We start from the raw sequence: 20,445 nt of genomic DNA on the forward strand, positions 1-20,445 counted from the left end.
GAAGGTCCTCCTCCTTGATGATGTTGACACAAACAGTATGGATTGGCTTCAGAACAGACAGTAATCATAGTGTTACAAAAGTTTCTACAATCAATAATTACTTGTATAGTCGCAATCCAAAGAGATGCTATGAAATTCACCTAGAGGCTAGCATACATGGGGCAACATAAATAATAAACAATAAATATATTATGACAACTTAAAGTCAGTCTCTCTCTCTCTCTCTCTCTCTCTCTCTCTCTCTAATGACAGATAAAATAAAATAAAAATTAAATAAACTGCCAAGTCTCTCCAGGCAGATGGAGTTACCATAATAGAAAATCTTGCCCCCTTCCATCTTCTAACAAAAAGTATCACTTCCTCCGCTCTGTAAATTAACTACAGTACCCTTCCGCACATTACCTTTTGATGCAAAGATTGTATCTGTCCGCTATCTGCCATTCCAAGTAGTGCTTGCAATGTCTTCCTCAATGCTGTTTTTGAACTCACTCTCTTTCTCTCTTCGTTGTCCGCACTTGTCACCCACACTACTGCTGCTCATCAGACTAACTACATCTGCCCGCACTTCCCAGTGCTGTCAAAACACTTTTTGACTTCTTATTCTCTTAACTGCTTGTCTCTGCAGCTCCAATTAGCTACTCGGGTCCCAAGCCACCTCCTGCTGCTATGCTAGGTTCTCCCATGTGAATTTCCAATATATCAGTCAGCCAGAGACAACAGATATCACTTTAGAAAAATGGAGCTACACTTTTGCCAGTATAAAACACACACATGATTGATGTTCTTGGAGCCACTATTGTTCCATAATTACTCTGGCATCACAAAGCCTTCGTAGTAAGCATTACTTGTGCAGGTCAACTTTACTGTTTGCTCTTGTACCTGATTACGTAGGCAAGCCTCCCTTCTGATTTTATTATAGTATTTTACTGCAAAATACACACCTCTTTCAGTGGGTACCATTACTCTCCCTATGGCCAAAGTGTATCTGCTATGTGTAGCAAGTTTACCCCATTGGGCAGGTAAGGAGGCAGTGTACTAAACCCTTGTTGGACCAGTATTTCAACACTGGAGTATTGCTCACCAGCCTGAGTTCTGTACCAGATAGGATTGGTAGAGGAAATACAAAAGATCCAAAGAAGAATAGTATTTTCCTCCCAGGTTCATTTAATAAGTACACTAGTGTCAGAGAGATACTCATCTAACTCCGATAGTAGACATTAAAAGAGAGGTGTTTTGCATCACACTGTAGTTTACTGCTAAAACTCAGAAGGTGTGTTTTTCGCCAGCCGCTGTGGCAGAGAGTTTCTAGGCCCTCCAGTCCGGAACCGTGCTGCTGCTACGGTCGCAGGTTCGAATCGTACCTCGGGCATGGATGTGTGTGACGTCCTTGGGTTAGTTAGGTTTAAGTAGTTCCAAGTCTAGGGGACTGATGACCTCAAATGTTAAGTCCCTTAGTGCTTAGAGCCATTTGAATTTGTATGTTTTCCTATGAGAGTCAACCAATATATCACATCCTTCTATGTATATCTCACTAAAAGAAAAGGGTTAAGTTTCAATGGAACACAAAGGACTCTCCACTACACACTATGATGTGGCTTGCGGAGTATGGATTTAGATGTAAGAATTCTTCCATCACGAACACTTTTATTCTAAACGTGCCTCTGTCAATTGTTCGTTATCATCTTTTGTTTTTTCTATGAATCTTTGTTGACCCTTTGAATCCAGCTTGTAGACAACTTCTTTTGTCAACGATACTTGAGTACCTGTTTGGTTAATGTGTTGTCATAAATTCCGTGTAAATGGCCAGATATGACACTCCTCTTTCATATTTTACTTCCTGATACACTATGTGATCAAAAGTATTCCAACACCCCCAAAAACATATGTTTTTCATATTAGATGCATTGTGCTGCCACCTGCAAGGTACTCCATATCAGTGACTTCAGCGGTCATTAGACATTGTGAGAGAGCAGAATGGAACACTCCGCGGAACTCACAGACTTTGAACGTGGTCAGGTGATTGGGTGTCACTTGTGTCATACATCTGTACGCGAGATTTCCACACTCCTAAACATCCCTAGGTCCACTGTTTCCAATGTGATAGTGAAGTGGAAATGTGAAGGGACACATGCAGCACAAAACCGTACAGGTCGACCTCGTCTGTTGACTGACAGAGACGGCCAACAGTTGAAGAGGCTCGTAATGTCTAATAGGCAGACATCAATCCAGACCGTCACACAGAAATTCCAAACTGCATCAAGATCCAGTGCAAGTACTATGACAATTAGGCGGGAGGTGAGAAAACTTGGATTTCATGGTCGAGCGGCTGCTCATAAGCCACACATCATGCTGGTAAATGCCAAACGATGCCTTGCTTGGTGTAAGAAGTGTAAACATTGGACAATTGAACAGTGGAAAAACATTGTGTGAAGTGACAAATCACAGTACACAATGTGGTGATCTGGTGGCAGGGTGTGGGATTGTGAATGGCTGGTGAATGTCATCTGCCAGCCTGTGTAGCGTCAACAGTAAAATTCAGAGGCGGTGGTTTTATGGTGTGGTTGTGTTTTTCATTGAAGGGCACTTGCACCCCTTGTTGTTTTGTGTGGCACTATGAGAGCACAGGCTTGATGTTATAAGCACCTTGCTTCCAACTATTGAAGAGCAATTTGGGGATTGTGAATGCCTCTTTCAACACGATCGAGCACCTGTTCATAATGCATGGCCTGTGGTGAAGTGGTTGTATGGTGATAACACCCCTGTAATGGACTGTCCTGCACAGAGTCCTGACCTGAATCTAGAACACCTTTGGGATGTTTTGGAATGCCGAGTTCGTGCCAGGCATCACCAACCGACATCGATACCTCTCCTCAGTGAAGTCTTAAGGATGGGCCAACGCCATATTGAATTCCAGTATTACCGACGGAGGGCACCAGCAACTTGTAAGTCATTTTCAGCCAGGTGTCCAGATACTTTTGATCACGTAATGTACATTCCAACATCGTGTCTTCATTTCCAGGAGCCAATATTGTGTAGTGAATCCAGTATTTTCTTTACAATTCTTCTCTCCACTGTTTCTGGATTATCGAACTTGTAATTCAGTATCAGGCAGTAACTGGAATATAGCCGCTGTGGTTTCAACAGTGTATTGTCATGCTTTACTTAATCTTGTTAAATAAGCATTCCTCACCATATTGTCTTGTGGAGCATTCCTCTCTAGAAAAATTTTTGAAACCAATTCTTTAATTATTTTTCGCAAATATGTGATTTCTTTTTCCTTTCTTAATTTGATCAATGTTTGTTAGTAAACATTTTGCAGACAGTGTACATGCAACTCTGTGCTTTCTCCCCAGTCATTACTGTATTATTACTCAGCACATATATTTATTATTCATTTAATCCATTTGACATGATTCATGGTTGAATAGTAATGTCACCATGTCATTGTGGGATAAGAAAATAATTTTAGATAAAATTATGGTAAAAGCCTTTTAATTGTGGCTGGTTTCAGACATATATGTTAATCTTCAGAAATTACAGTTACAAAAAGAGAAAAGAAATCATTACATTACCTGTTAATGGAATTAACAAAAAATTTCTAAAAAGTGGTGTTTTAAGGTAGACATTTTCACTATTTTCTCTATTGTTCCTGAAGATGGACAATGTATGGCACAAACCACTCACAACTGAAAATATGTTGTTACTGTTGGCTCTAAAACAAATGAAAATGGTGGTTAGTATACATACACATGCATAAGGTGGTAGCATGTGCAAATAAATAACTTTGTAAATTAGTAAGTCTGTATCACTGTGAACAATGTGGAACAAGTGGCAGTTGATCTCCTAAAAGCAGTGTGCAGATAGGATGTGCACATGATGTGAGATATACCATTATTTGTTTCCCATGATGAATTTTTCTATTTCAGGCAATATATCTGCAGGTTCCCTCGGACATAATAGAGAAAATGAAAATCAGTTTTGACTCTGATACTGGAAGAAGCCAGACAGGAAGCTGCCCTGTGGTCACTGCTAATTGAATCAGACGGTTGCAAATACAGCAACAAAATGGCATTTCTGCAATGGATATAATGTGAGTAGAAAACCGTTCGTAAAATATATTGTAATTTGAGGCGTACAAACCTCTGTTCAGAAAGTAATGAGATGAAACTGAAAGAGAAAATGACAACATACAACCATAGTCTGAAAGTCACCTTGTGGTGTGTAGTGAACGGTATCTCTGGTGCCACTCTTAATTCCACCATTCCCTGTTCCATTCACAGATCGTTCATGGGAAGGACAACTGTTGAGCTCCAATTTTCTTGGTTGTTGTTCTGGAAGGTTTATCTTGAAATTTTCAATCTCAGAATTTGAACAGCAAACCTTTCTGGCATCTGCCACTGGGTTTTTGAAGAGCATCAGTGTGATACTTCACTGTCTAATAAATGAACCTCTGACAAAACATGCTGCCCTGCTTTGAAAATTCTCTACTTTTCCTTTGATATTATCTAAGTAGGATCCCAAACTGATGGGCAGTATTCAAGAATCATACAAATAAAAGTTCTGTAACCTCATCTTTGCAGATGAATTATGATTTTTAAGAATTCTTGCAGTAAATTCCAATCTGGGATCCACTTTGTTGTTGTTGCTGTATGTTTGTTTAGAGTGCTCAGCATCATGGTCATTGGTGCCCTTACAATTACCACATGAGACGAGTAGGGTTAAAACATATAAAATAGAGATGTACTAAAGAGTTATATAAGATCAGACTTGCTCTCGTGCACTCATCATCACATTAGCACACACGGTCGCTACTAACAGTACAAAACTGAAAACCAGTACATAAGGACCATTACAGTATATTTACTAAACCAGAAATACCATGGAGAAGCAAGTCAAGAACAAATGGTCACCAATTAATTAATAAATTGATATTCAAACTTTTTGATTGTTACATTTTTTTGGACATCTTTTGTCAATTGTGTAATCAAAAAGGGATAGTTTGTTCTATTCACTCATGTTTACCTACCTTCCAATTAAAATATTTGTGGATAGACTTTTATTTAAATTAATTGAGCACTTCAAACATTCATCGTCTTAAGTTTAGTCTTCCGATTTCACACATCCTGAAAGCCATAGATCAAGGTTATCAGGCAGATTCAGTAGTTCCCAACTTTCGAAAAGCATTTGACTCGGTACCACCTGTACACTTAAATTGAATACAGTTATCTGTAATGAAGTTCTGTCTGAAGAAAGCTGCACAAATATTCAGTCAGATCTTGACAAAATATCAAAATGGTGCAAAGTTTGGCAACTAGCATTAAATGCTCAGAAACATAAAATTGTGCACTTAAAAAAGTTCAGAAATGTAACATCCTGTGACTACAGCGGAAATGATAGTGATCAGTCAACTCAGCTGGGTGTAATGATTTCTAGAAATATGAAATGGAACAGTCGCATAGACCCAGCCATGGATAAAGCAGATGGCAGACTGGAGCTCATTGGTAGAATACTAGGGAAATACTGTCAGTCTGGAAGTGAGATTGCTTACAAAATCTTCTTGTAACCCACCCCAGAATATTGCTCAGATGTGTACAGCCCATATCACAAAGCATTAACAAGGGATATTGAATGTTTATGGAGGAGGACAGCATGAACAGTCACACGTTTGTTTGATCCATACGAGAGCATTGTGGAAATGCTGAGAGAACTGTACTGGCAAAAGCTTCTAGATAGATGCAAACTGTCCAGTGAAAACATGCTTGTAAGGGAAGACCACAGTGTGGGGATCATGGATTTACTTGAAACTTCCTACACTTCCAGTAGTCCTTTAGACTGCATAAAATGCTAGTAGTAAGGGTTACTATTTATGCAGTTCGAGAAAATAACTCTAGAAGTTTTACGCATTGACGGTGCGTCTGTACGATTCGACCCCTGAGTGTAAGGTGTGTATAAGCAGACTGAAGTGACAGTTGAAAATTGTACCGAGACCGGTATTCGAACCCGAGTCTCCTGCTCGCTAGGCAGATGTGCTAACCACTACGCCATGCTGGCACAGTGACTTTGCACAACTACACAGACTTCCCTAGCACGTGTGTGTACTATAGCTGAGTTGGCGCAAGTTGAACGCTGACAGTTCCAGTGGGCTGGATGTGGCAGCTACGTAGACCTACCGCAACCGACAACATACCGCAATTTTGTAAATGTCTCAATGTTGTTACAGCTTTGTAAGCGGCTACTGGTTCACCTGCAGCCAATAGCATTTCGTAGTTGGAAGCTGGAAACAGTGCTGTGAGCTGTCAGGGATCTTCTTACACCACCTCAACTGTTATTCACTTCTCAGTAGGCTGTAGCATGTAGATGTAGATTTTGTCTTTGGTTACCTTTTGCGTAGGGCCTTGGCTTCACTTAAATCTGTGATGAAAAATTCTATTCACTTTGATATTAACTTTCTTATGTAGCTAAACAGAGGAAAGGAATACAGTAGAAGGTGAATGGGTAGCTTTGAGAGATGAAACGGAGAAGGCAGCAGAGGATCAAATAGATAAAAATGCAACAACTAGTAGAAATTCTTGGATGACATGGGAGATACTGAATTTAATTGATGAAAGGAGTATACATAAAAATGCAGCAAACAAAGCATGTGAGAGGAAATACAAATGTCTAAAAAATTACATAGACAGGAAGTGCAAAATTATTAAGCAGGAATGACTTGAGGACAAACGTAGGATTTAGAGGTGTATTTCACTAGAAGAAAGATAGATACCACCTACAAGAAATTGAATAGATCTTTGAAGAAAAAAGAAGCAGCTGCATGAATATCAAAAGTTCAGATGGAAAACCAGTCCTAACCAAAGAAGGGAAAGCTGAAAGGTGAAACAAGTATATAGAGGCTCTGTACAGGGGAGATGAGCTTGAAGGCAATATTATAGGAGTGGAAGAGGGCATAGATGAAGATTACAGTGGAGATATGATACTGTGAGAACAGTTGTATGCGGAACTGAAAGACCTAAGCTGAAATAAGGCCCCGAGAGGAGACGACATTCCATCAAAACTACCGATAGCCTTGGGAGAGTCAGTTATAAAAAAACCTCTTCCATCTGGCATGCAGTACTTCAAGAAGAATGTAATAATTGAAATTCCAGGTGCTGACGTGTGAATATTACCAAAATATCATTTAAACAACTCATGGTTGGAAAATACTCACAAGAATTCTTTACAGACTAATTGAAAAAACTCTGACCTCAGTGAAGATCAGTTTTGATTCTAGAGAAATGTAGGAACATGTGAGGCAATACTTAACCTACAACTTATCTTAGAAGACATCTTAAGCAAAGGAAAACCTACGTTTATAGCATTTGCAGACTTAGAGAAAGCTTTTGACAGTGGTGACTGGAATACTCTCTTTGAAATTCTGAGGTTAGAAGAGATAAAATAGTGAGCAAAATGCTACTTACCACTTGTACAGAAACCAGATGGCAGTTATGTAAGTGAAGGAGTGTGAAAGGGAAGAGGGGCGTGAGACAGGGTTGCAGCATATCACAGATGTTATTCAATGTGTACACTGAGCAAGCAGTAGAGGAAACAAAAGAAAAAATTGCAGTAGGAATCAAAGTTCAGGGAGAAGAAATAAAAACTTCGAGGTTTGCTGGTGACATTGTAATTCTTGCAGAGGCAGCAAAACACTTGGGAGACAGTTGAACTGAATGGACAGTGCCTTGAAAAGGAGGATATATGATGAACACCAACAAAAGCAAAACAAGGCCAATGGAACGTGGTTGAATTAAGTCAGGTGCTGCTGAGAGAATTATATTAGGATACGAGACGCTTAAAGTAATAGATGAGTTATTCTGTACGGTCAACAAAATAACTGATGAGGGCTCAATTGGGGAGTATTTAAAATATAGAATGTAAATGGCAAGAAATGCATTTCTGAAGAAGAGAAATTGGGTAAGAAATTGGTAACATCATATATTAGTATTAGGAAGTCTTCTCTGAAGGTATCTGTATGGGGTGTAGCTATGTATGCAAGTGTATCATGGACGATAAACAGTTTAGACAAGAAGAGAATAAGAAGCTTTTGAAATGTGGTTCTACAAAAGAATGCTGAAGATAAGATGGGTAGATCACATAACTAATGACATGATACTGAATGGAAATGGGGAGAAAATGACTTTGTGGCACAACCTGACTAGAAGGAGGGATCATCTGATAGGACACATTCTGTAACATCAAGGAATCACCTATTTAATATTTGGAGATAAAATTTGTAGAGGGAGCCCAAGAGATGGATACAGTAAGCAGATTGAGAAGGATGTAAGTTGCAGTAGTTATCTGGAGGTGAAGAGGCTTGCAGAAGGTAGAGGAAAATCAAACCAGTCATTGGACTGAAGTCCACAACAACATAACTGTTTGTCCCAAAACTACAAGCAGAATGTCTATCCCCATGCATCGCACCCACCCCTAAACACGTGTTTCTCCCAGGCGGCCCACCATTACCTCTGCATGAAGTACGGTGGTCAGTTTGTCTCCTCCAATGTAACATTGAGATTTCCAATGTCTGCATCCTTGAAACAATGTTTGTTTTTACAAACAGATGATGTGTGTGTTTGAAATACTGTGTTACGTAACTGGTAATCTGGTAGCATTAGTGTGGCATTTCTATTCACCGATCCGTCCTGTGCCCTCTTACATAATCATTCACAGATCAGGTTCAAGGACGAGCTGCTATCTGCAGATATGCTGTCCAGTTGCCCGATTTAGCAGACCCGTGGTATCATACCACGCAGTTCAGTAGCTGGAACATTGCATAGCGAGTGGACTAACTTGTGCCTCAAAACTCTAAGGTTAGGTTTTTCCTTTCAATAATATACTACGAATCCCAGGAGAGGAGAAAAGAGTAGTTACTGTGAAGAAATGCTACCCCTTTCTTCACTCTATTTTAGTTTTCTACATCTTTTATTTTCTGACTTGTCAGTTTTTTGCGGTCCTCCTTTCTTCCTGTGTTTCATACAATGCACTTAGCTTTTCACTCTTATTAACTCATGCACGATGTCTTAGTAGTAATCTCTGTGTTGCATATTACCCTGTCTTCCACCTTTAAGCTCTCAGGTTTTCAAATCTCGACCGGTGCAGTCCCCAACAATCAGTCTTACTGTCTGGTAAGTCTCCCCTGACCTGGGTTTCTGGGAGACTTTCCTGAACTGTACCTGTTTCCGTAAACCGATCCAGTCCTTTTCCTCCACCCCGCTTCCTTACCCTTCAACTGCTGTGTGTGTGTGTGTGTGTGTGTGTGTGTGTGTGTGTGTGTGTGTGTGTGTGTGTGTGTGTGTGTGTGTGTGTGTGTTCGTGTTCACCTGCCGCTGCTTGGCGAGCAGATTTTTTTATCTATTCATTTACATTATAGTATCAATAATTGGTTATTTTTGTTGTTTAATTGATGTCAAGGATATAAGACTATAGTTTTGTGGATGTGCCTTTTTCCAAAATCTGGACACGGTTTTTTCTTTGAGGGATCTAAGAAAGGTTGTAGTTAGAAGAGGGGCTAACTCAGCTGCAATTCAGTATAGAATCTGACAGGGATTCCACCGGGGCCTGTAGCTTTGTTCAGTTTAAACAATTTCCGCTGCTTCTCAGCACCACTGACACTAATACTTATTTCATTCATCTTTTCAGTGGTACGAGAAATAAACTGGGACAATTCTTCTTGGTTTTCCTTTGTAAAGGAACATTTGCAAACAGAGTTAATCATTTCAACTTGTGCTTTGCTACCCTCAATTTCACTTCCTGTCTCATTCGCAAGGGACTGGACTCTTAACTTTCGTGCCACTAACAGCCTTTACGTATGACCAGAATTTCTTTGGGTTCTGTGAAAGATCACGACAATATTCTGCTATGGTAGTCATTGAGGGCATCAGCCATTGCTCTCTTGACAGCCAAACACGTTTCATCTATAGTCCTACACTTTGTTTTACACCTATTATGCAGTAATCTGTTTCTTTAGAAGTTTCTTTACAGTGACTATATACCATGGAGGTTCCCTCTATATGCTCTTGCCCTGTGCTGAACGTTTCAAGTTCCTCATTGAGGTATGAGACTACTGATTTTTTTTTATCTAGTTTACTGAACATGTATATCTTTGTTTTAGTTGTCCTTTGTACTTTGGTAATCATTGTTGCCACAACCATGTCGTGGTCACTGATGCCAGTTTCGATGTGGACATCCTCTAAGAGGTCAGGTCTATTTGTCGCCATTAGATCCAGTATATTTCTATCGTGAGTGGGGTAGGTAGTTTTCAGAGAAGGCATTTAGTAAAGCTTCACAGGATGTCTTATCATGCCGACCACTAACAAAACTCCTATTTTCCACTTGATTTTTGGATGATTACTGTCTGATTGCTGAGATTATGTTCGAGTGAACTGAAGTTTTCTCTAAAGTGTACGGTTACATCAGGAGATGAGTCTGGTGTGTAACAGAAGGATCCAGTTATCATTTTATATCCACCCCTGATACCAAGTCTTGTCCAAACAATCTCACATGTGGCTTCAATTTCTATCGTGGTGGATTTGAACTTCTTGTTTACCACAACAAATACACCACCTCCATTTCCCATTTGCCTGTCCTTTCAATATACACTTAAATTTTCTCAAAAAATCTCACTGCTATCAATTTAAAGTTTCAACCAGCTTCCTGTACCTAGTATTATCTGAGTTTCACTGCTTTTCAGGAGTGCTTCAAACTCTGACACTTTGTTGGGAATGCTTCAGCAGTTAACCATTAGAATTTTAATACTCTCCGTTGTGAGAGGCATTTCTTTTGATGTTACACTGATACTTCTCAGTGTCATACAGCTGTTGTTATCTGGATTGGATGGACAGTCGCCTAATCTAAAACATCTTTGTGGGCACCCCACAGACTGTCAGCTACCTGAGTAGCAGCCTCTGATGTGTAGTGCAGACCTGACCTATTTAGGAGGACCCTACAATTCTCAACTCTGTTGTTGAATTGTGTATTAGAAACTGTAAAAACTGAATCTTACTGTGATTTAGCATTGATTTGTTTCCTACAAGTTCAGTACTTGAAAGAGTGCATGTTTTACACTCAGTATCCTTCACTACCAAGCTAGTGACATCAGCAAACAAAAATATTTTGGAATCAACTGTCATATTAGGAGGCTTATCATTTATATAGGAGGCACTGACAATGATGAGGGCACAAAGAACAGAAACAAAATTTTAAGAAAAATAGATGTTTGTAATAATCAAATTTATAGAGACATACCACTACTATAAGAGGTCTGAATTCTTTTTTAACCAAGTCTGCACATCCTATACTGACTAGGAAAAAACTAATGTACCCACTATATGTTATGAAATATTACTTAATATTTAAGATTATATTTATTGTTAATGTTAGTTCACTAAATTTCCATTTGTAAGCTAGTAACAAAAGCATCTTTTGCATTTGTAGAGTTTGTAATTAATGTGAAACCTGAATCAGAACATAAAGAACAGATAGTAAAAAAAAAAAAACCACACACACACACACACACACACACACACACACACACACACTTATGACCTATTACAACAGTTAATGATACTCGTCATCATCATTTTCATTTCATTAAGAACATTCTGGTCCGTGAGGTTCAGCAACTGTGGTTGTTGTTGTTGTTGTTGTTGTAGTTACGGTCTTCAGTCCAGAGACTGGTTTAATGCAGCTCTACATGCTACTCTATCCTGTGCAAGCTTCTTCATCTCCCATTACATAATGCGACCTACATCCTTCTGAATCTGCTTAGTGTATTCATCTCTTGGTCTCCCTCTACGATTTTTACCCTCCACGCTACCCTCCAATACTAAACTGGTGATCCCTTGATGCCTCAGAACATGTCCTACCAACCAATCATTTCTGCTAGTCAAGTTGTGCCACAAACTTCTCTTCTCCCCAATTCTATTCAGCACCTCCTCATTAGTTATGTGATCTACCCATCTAATCTTCAGCATCCTTCTGTAGCACCACATTTCAAAAGCTTCTATTCTCTTCTTGTCTAAACAGTTTATTGTCCATGTTTCGCTTCCATACATGGCTACACTCCACACAAATACTTTCAGAAATGGCTTCCTGTCACTTAAATACTCGATGTCAACAAATTTCTCTTCTTTAGAAACGCTTTCCTTGCCATTGCCAGTCTACATTTTATATCCTCTCTACTTCGACCATCACTTATTTTGCTCCCCAAATAGCAAAACTCCTTTACTACTGTAAGTGTCTCCTCAGCATCACTTGACTTAATTCGACTACATTCCGTTATCCTCGTTTTGCTTTTGTTGATGTTCATCTTATATCCTCCTTTCAAGACACTGTCCATTCTGTTCAACTGCTCTTCCAAGTCCTTTGCTGTCTCTGACAGAATTACAATGTCATTGGCAAACCTCAAAGTTTTTATTTCTTCACCATGGATTGTAATTCCTACTCCAGATTTTTGTTTCCTTTACTGCTTGCTCAATATACAGATTGACTAACATTGGGGATATGCAACAACACTGTCTCACTCCCTTCCCAACCACTGCTTCCCTTTCGTGACCCTCGACTCTTATAACTGCCATCTGGTTTCTGTACAAATTGTAAATAGCCTTTTGCTCCCTGTATTTGACCCCTGCCACCTTCAGAATTTGAAAGAGAGTATACGAGTCTACATTGTCAAAAACTTTCTGTAAGTCTACAAATGCTAGAAACGTAGGTTTGCTTTTCCTTAATCTATCTTCTAAGATAAGTCGTAGGGTCAGTCTTGCCTTATGTGTTCCAACATTCCTACAGAATCCAAACTGATCTTTCCCGAGGTCGGCTTCTACCAGTTTTTCCATTCATCTGTAAAGAATTCGCGTTAGTATTTTGCAGCCGTGACTTATTAAACTGATAGTTTGGTAATTTTCAAAAGTAATCATACATTGTGAGACGAGACAGTCAGTTCCTTCATGGAAAAATGTTTGCAGTTGCCTACAGAACAATGACTGTACCCAGGTGTGCACCTCTTCATCTGAAGCAAACCAACGGCCATGAATGTCTTTCTTTAGGGCTCCAAAAATATGGAAACTGCATGGGGACAGATCAGGACTGTACAGATGATGTGTTAGGGCTTTCTAGCATTTCTTCTGCAGTTGTTGTTGTTCTTGTTGTCTTCAGTCCTTAGACTGGTTTGATGCAGCTCTCCATGCTACTCTATCCTGTGCAACCCTCTTCATCTCCCAGTACTTACTGCAACATACATCCTCCTGAATCTGCTTAGTGTATTCATCTCTTGGTCTCCCTCTACGATTTTTACCCTCCACGCTGCCCTCCAATGCTAAATTTGTGATCCCTTGATGCCTCAGAAATGTCCTACCAACCGTCCCCTTCTTCTTGTCAAGTTGTGCCACAAACTTCTCTTCTCCCCTATTCTATTCAGTACCTCCTCATTACTTATGTGATAAACCCATCTTATCTTCAGCATTCTTCTGTAGCACCACATTTCGAAAGCTTCTACTCTGTTCTTGTCCAAACTAGTTATCGTCACGTTTCACTTCCATACATGGCTACACTCCATACAAATACTTTCAGAAACAACTTCCTGACACATAAATCTATACTCGATGTTAACAAATTCCTCTTCTTCAGAAACGCTTTCCTTCTCATTGCCAGTCTACATTTTATATCCTCTCTACTTCGACCATCTTGAGTTATTTTGCTCCCCAAATAGCAAAACTCCTTTACTACTTTAAATGCCTCATTTCCTAATCTAATTCCCTCAGCATCACCCGACTTAATTCGACTACATTCCATTATCCTCGTTTTGATTTTGTTGATGTTCATCTTATATCCTCCTTTCAAGACACTGTCCATTCCGTTCAACTGCTCTTCCAAGTCCTTTGCTGTCTCTGGCAGAATTACAATGTCATTGGCAAACCTCAAAGTTTTTATTTCTTCTCCGTGGATTTTAATTCCTACTCTGAATTTTTCTTTTGTTTCCTTTACTGCTTGCTCAATATACAGATTGAATAACATTGGGGATAGGCTACAACCCTGTCTCACCCTCTTCCCAACCACTGCTTCCCTTTCATGCCCCTCGACTCTTGTGACTGCCATTTGCTTTCTGTACAAACTGTAAATAGCCTTTCACCCCCTTGTATTTTACCCCTGCCACCTTTAGAATTTGAAAGAGAGTATTCCAATCAACATTGTCAAAAGCTTTCTGTAAGTCTACAAATGCTAGAAACGTAGGTTTGCCTTTCCTTAATCTTTCTTCTAAGATAAGTCATAAGGTCAGTATTTCCTCACGTGTTCCAACATTTCTATGGAATCCAAACTGATCTTCCCCGAGGTCGGCTTCTACCAGTTTTTCCATTCATCTGTAAAGAATTCGCGTTAGTATTTTGCAGCTGTGACTTATTAAACTGATAGTTCAGTAATTTTCACATCTGTCAACACCTGCTTTCTTTGGGATTGGAATTATTATATTCTTCTTGAAGTCTGAGGGTATTTCGCTTGTCTCATACATCTTGCTCACCAGATGGTAGAGTTTTGTCATAACTGGCTCTCCCAAGGCTGTCATTACTAAGCATATTTGGGATGCATTGCAATGTGCTGTTCAGAGATCTCCACACCCTTGTACTCTTACGGATTTATGAACAGGCCTGCAGGATTCATGGTATCAATTCCCTCCAGCATTACTTCAGACACTAAGTTGAGTCCATGCCACATTGTGTGCAACACTTCTGCATGTTCATGGGGACCCTACATGATATTAGGCAGGTGTGCCAGTTTCTTTGGCTCTTCGGTGTATAAAGGTCGAAAATCGGACAAAATTGAAGACTTTTTGAAATAGGAATATAAATATTGCTTTTAGAATGACAAATAATGCAAAAACACAAATAGGTATAAATTAACAAAGATAGAGAACAAGTGTGAATGTTCGGGACTGCATAAGCTTTCATGCCACGACTGTGATACAAAATATGTAGTCCAGACTTGTAGAACATTTAATAATATAATTTAAAGAATACCCCTACCCAGGTAATAACACTGCTATAGGCATGGGCGTACCCAGTGAGGGGCAGGGGGGGGGGCAGCTGCCCCCCCCCTTTAGAAGATATTTGCAGTTTTTCACTAGTTTACTGTTTTATTTAATAAGAAAGGAGGATATAGGATGAACATCAACAAAAGCAAAACAAGGATAATGGAATGTAGTCAAATTAAATCATGTGATGCTGAGGGAATTAGATTAGGAAATGCGACACTTAAAGTAGTAAAGGAGTTTTGCTATTTGGGGAGCAAAATAACTGATGATGGTCGAAGTAGAGAGGATATAAAATGTAGACTGGCAATGGCAAGGAAAGCATTTCTGAAGAAGAGAAATTTGTTAATATCGAGTATAGATTTAAGTGTCAGGAAGTCGTTTCTGAAAGTATTTGTATGGAGTGTAGCCATGTATGGAAGTGAAACGTGGATGATACATAGTTTGGACAGGAAGAGAATAGAAGCTTTCGAAATGTGGTGCTACAGAAGAATGCTGAAGATTAGATGGGTAGATCACATAACTAATGAGGAGGTATTGAGTAGAATTGGGTGGAAGAGGAGTTTGTGGCACAACTTGACTAGAAGAAGTGATCGGTTGGTAGGACATGTTCTGAGACATCAAGGGATCACCAATTTAGTATTGGACAGCAGCATGGAGGGTAAAAATTGTAGAGGGAGACCAAGAGATTAATGCACTAAGCAGATTCAGAAGGATGTAGGTTGCAGTAGGTACTTGCACAGGATAGAGTAGCATGGAGAGCTGCATCAAACCAGTCTCAGGACTGAAGACCACAACAACAACAACAAAATGTTCATGTCTGGGGAGTTTGGTTTTTAAACTCAGAAGAGTTTGCAATTTGTGGAAGGGTTGCACTTCTGTCACGTTGAACGATTCGCTTCAGTCATCATTGATCTGGTTCTTGCAAGATCTTTTTTCACTCATAGTGATGTCAGAGATTTACTTGTTTTACCAGATTCCTGGTATAGTACACTTGTGAAATGGTCATATGGGAAAATCCCCACTTTATCACTACCTCAGAGATGCTGTGTTTCATTGCTCATGTGCCGAGTATAATACCGTGTTCAAAACCACTTAAACCTTGATAACCTGCTGTTGTAGAAGCAGTAACCAATCTAACAACTGTGCCAGACACTTCTTGTCTTATATAGGCATTGCTGAACACAGCACCGTATTCTGCCTGTGTACATACATATGTATTTTTATGTGTCCCTATACCAGTTTCTTTGGTGCTTCAGTGTATTTCGCAGTGGTAATCTTTCTTTTCTCTGTGGATCTAGAGTTTGTGAAGTGTTACTTTTCTTCATACTGTTGTCATACATACATGAAGTCGACTGGTTTTTGGATCATATTCAGTATTATGAGCAATCCATCATAGAATGCCCAGTGTCCTCATTATCTCTGATTCCTCTTCAGATACAACAGCTCTTTAGGTGTGTTATGTTTGCTAGTTATTTATATCTGTATTCTGTTGCTGCTTTTTATTTGCAAAGAAATGTGCTTTATACTGTGAATGATACTTGATGAGATTATTTCTTCTGCTTCCGCAATAACTTCAGATCGCAAGAAGGGAAATACAGTTCATAGTGCGGGCAGTAAAATACTAAAGAAGTTTATAAAATTGTGTGATTGGGAAGCTAAGGCAGGAAATTCTAAATCTCTAATGAGGCAAAGTAGTCTGTGTGCTGCCAGTTATTCTGGCATGCTACAGAAATTCTAAAAGAGAGATTTTTCACTGGTAATCTTGCCTGTGGATCTAGATCCTGGTGAAAAGATTCCGAGGCTGCCTTTCCTGCCACAACTGAATATTTGTGCAGCTGTTATCAGATGGTAGTTCACCAGAATGAAAAATGCTCCTATCACAGCACAAAAAAAAGGTGAATATGCCCTGGGCACAGTTAAGGATGTAAAAGAAAGGAACTAGCTCTTTGACTTGTCTGGCAGCTTCAAAGACAGTTGAATGAAAACATCTTGACATATTCGTTCTTTTTTACTTGTTAGTATTTGTACACATCATGTAACTTAATGCATCACGTGAGTTAAAGTAGCATCATGCATGGTGTTATGTCATATAACATGCCACTATATCATCCAACGTGGCATTTGTTCTGCCGTGTAATATGATACAATGTCTCATTAACCAATGTTAACTCTACCATAATTTTGACACCAGACTGCCATAGCTTGGCATCTGATGTAGATTTTTGTTGACTTGGGCAGCAACTGATATGGTATAGAATCCATATTGACTTTCAAACCATGTTGCTTGAGTTGGGCATCATTAGTCGGGATCCTCTGTGATTACGTACCTGGTGTATTGTTGAAGCTGTGCATTACAGCCAACTGCTTCCTTAGAGCACAAGCCTCACCACTACATCAAGCTCAATGCCCGTGGGAGACATTTTTTGTTTCATTTTTTCCATATTTTCATTATTGTGTTTAGTTTTACATTTTTAGAATTTTGTTTATTTTTTTGTTTTATAGCTACATATATTTTATTCGTGTATGCTTGAGACTGCATGTTGAATCATATGAAAGATAACCATAATTACTTAAGTACACAAAATAACAGCAAACATAAATACAATACTTGATGAAATATTAAATACTGTGCAAAGTATATGATAATAATATATGTAAATAGTTTACATTACATAGATAAACTTACAATACAGCCATAGGGCATAGATAAACTTACTATATCACAAGCTGAATGATTTGCACAACAAATAATAAAGTATTGAAAATACCTCTTATTATTATCTCTTATTTGAAAACTCTTGTCATTGTTTATTTAATGTATGCAATAGTAAAAATTGAAAATTAAGAAACTGCTGCTAGAAAAACTCTAGTGAATAATTTTGGCACAAAATGTTACAACAGCCAGTCCGAATTAAGTATGACTATGATTGGCTGAAATAAGCAGAACAACTGGGAAACACTGTATGCATGATATACTATCAGCTTTTCTATCCTGTATGAAAATTGATGAACTTAAACTTGTTTTAATGGCTCTGAGCACTATGGGACTTAACTGCTGTGGTCATCAGTCCCCTAGAACTTAGAACTACTTAAACCTAACTAACCTAAGGACTTCACACACATCCATGCCCGAGGCAGGATTCGAACCTGCGACCGTAGCGGTCACGCGGCTCCAGACTGTAGCGCCTAGAACCGCACGGCCACTCCGGCCGGCCAAACTTGTTTTAATCCAAACATAAATTTTCTACAAGACAGCATAGTAGTTTCAGAAGAAAATGTAGTAAAACATTTTCTATTGGTTAGAAATCAGGTGACCACCTTTGTGACAACTATATTTATAGTAATTTTTAGGTTAATTTAATTCTCTGCGTGATCATTGATAAAGCTTTAAATGCTCGGTCAAACAGTACATCATTTTGTACAAAAGATTATTGACTGTAACAACCAGTTTTTTTAATTATATTCAAATACAGTGCTTGAAATGAAACACATTTCTAGCAAACACAGTTTCATGTGCAAATCTGAATTATGACCGATTTTTGCAAATATTCTCACAATTACCATAAGGATATGCAAATTTTTCATTATAATCTTTCACATGCAACTTTACCACTATATACTGGAATGGAAAAATATTTTTAGAAAACAACATAACAACCATTAATTACACACATTTGAATACCTTTCTAAAAAATTAGAACTGTTTTGTGCAAGCCTGAAATATAGAAGTGGTGCGTGTAAAAAAACCTCACAAAACGCATATTTTTTGCATGTAAAATCGAATGAAGCTAGATTTTTGAAAGTGAGTTTTCAGTTTTATCATAAGAACCCATTTTTATTTATTTGATTCACTTTAAACCATTTCCATGCATTCAGTTCACATACAAATGAATTTTATGTCCTACATTTAGCTTAGTTTAAAACATTGTATGTCGACAACAGATAAATATTATTGGATAAAAAAACTGCATTTTGACTATCCATTTATGTACCTTCATGCAAAGTTTGAACCAATTCGTACAAGTTTAAAGTACAGAAGTGACATATGAAGCAAGATTTTTCAAAAGGTTAAAACTTACCTTAGACCAAGAAGGTTCGTTATGCATGGCCCTCAGTCTTGCTCGAGTCTGGAGTTGTCTAAGGGTGACCGTTTTTGCATGTAAAATCCAAACAAGGATGACTGTTTTTGGATGGAAAATCCGAACGTTGCATGTCACACGTACATTTGGTTGCATTAGGTGAGCATTAAGTTTGCCCAATTACAAACTTTTGCAAAAGGAACTAACCGATTCACACAATTTGCCTGGTTCGTTGTTCAAAACTTGCTTAATACAATGTAACATAGCTACAGAAAGACAGATTTTCGAGAGGCTGTGAAAATGGCCACTGATTGGGACTAGACCAAAAACTTTTTATCCCATGTTTCTAGTTCAAATAGGAACTGATCACCAAGGCCCCCCCCCCCCCCCCCCCCTCCAATCTGTGTATCTGTGTGCAGTCTTTTCATACATGTTTGTTGTAGTGCCTCTGTGCTGTAACAATTGTAGATCGCTACATCATGCGCGAAAAGTCTGAGCTTACTATTAATGTTGTCTGCAAGGTCATTAAATACAACATGAACAGCAACAGATCCAAGCCATCTCCCTGAGGCAAACATGAAGAAGTTACTTTTACATCCGTCAGTGACTCTACATTCAAGGTAACATGCTGTGCTCTCGCTGCCAGTAAGTCCTCAATCCAGTCACAAATTTCGCTCAACACTCCCCATGGAAATGAGCGTTTGGCGTCATTGGCCGGGAGGCCTCTTACGGGGCAGGTCTGGCCGCCTTGGTGCAGCTCTTATTACATTCGATGCCACATTGGGTGACCTGTGGATGGGGATGAGATGATGATGAAGACAACACCCAGTCCCTGAGCGGAGAAAATCCCCGACCCAGCTGGGAATCAAACCCGGGCCCCTTTGGACGGCAGTATAACAGGTTGGTGCAGATAAAAGTAGCCTGTGTGAGTATAAAGGAAAATCAGTGACATCACAGAAACAAAGAGCTGAAATTGACCTATTTATTTACAGTGAAAAATACATTTATAGAAGATGTTGAAAGTGATCCCTGCAACATCAGTACAAAGTTGTGCATGTCGTAACCTATTGAGATGCACTGACGTAAAGCTCAGATATAGATGGCAGCAACTTCATGGCGGATGCTGTCTTACAGTTCCTGTGTAGTGTGTGGATTTGTTTCGTAGACCTTGCTCTTCAAGTGTCCCCATAGAAAAAAAATCACATGTTGTTAGATCCAGTGAATGTGGTGGCCATAAATGTTTGCTAGCAATTTGTTCGTCAGTGAAGGCATCATGGACTTGTTCCAGGGATACCTTAGACATATGTCCTG

General features: G+C 39.1%; 1 protein-coding gene across 4 annotated transcripts in view; it reads left to right on the forward strand.

Moving 5' to 3' along the window:
• The window catches only part of LOC126108799 (uncharacterized), a 235,245-nt gene that overhangs the window by 161,375 nt on the left and 53,425 nt on the right, over nt 1–20,445 (forward strand). The window contains exon 2 of one of the 4 annotated variants that reach the window (XM_049914162.1): nt 3,927–4,090. The exons of 1 other annotated variant lie outside the window; for it this stretch is intronic. The gene's annotated coding sequence lies outside the window, so the exon portion shown is untranslated. Of the gene's footprint in view, nt 1–3,926; nt 4,091–8,749; nt 8,844–9,365; nt 10,086–20,445 lie in introns of those variants that run through there. 2 more of the 4 variants (XM_049914163.1, XM_049914164.1) reach the window with 2 other exon arrangements.

The sequence above is a fragment of the Schistocerca cancellata genome, chromosome 11 (genome assembly GCF_023864275.1).
Source record: "Schistocerca cancellata isolate TAMUIC-IGC-003103 chromosome 11, iqSchCanc2.1, whole genome shotgun sequence".
Classification (NCBI taxonomy): Eukaryota; Metazoa; Arthropoda; class Insecta; order Orthoptera; family Acrididae; genus Schistocerca; species Schistocerca cancellata.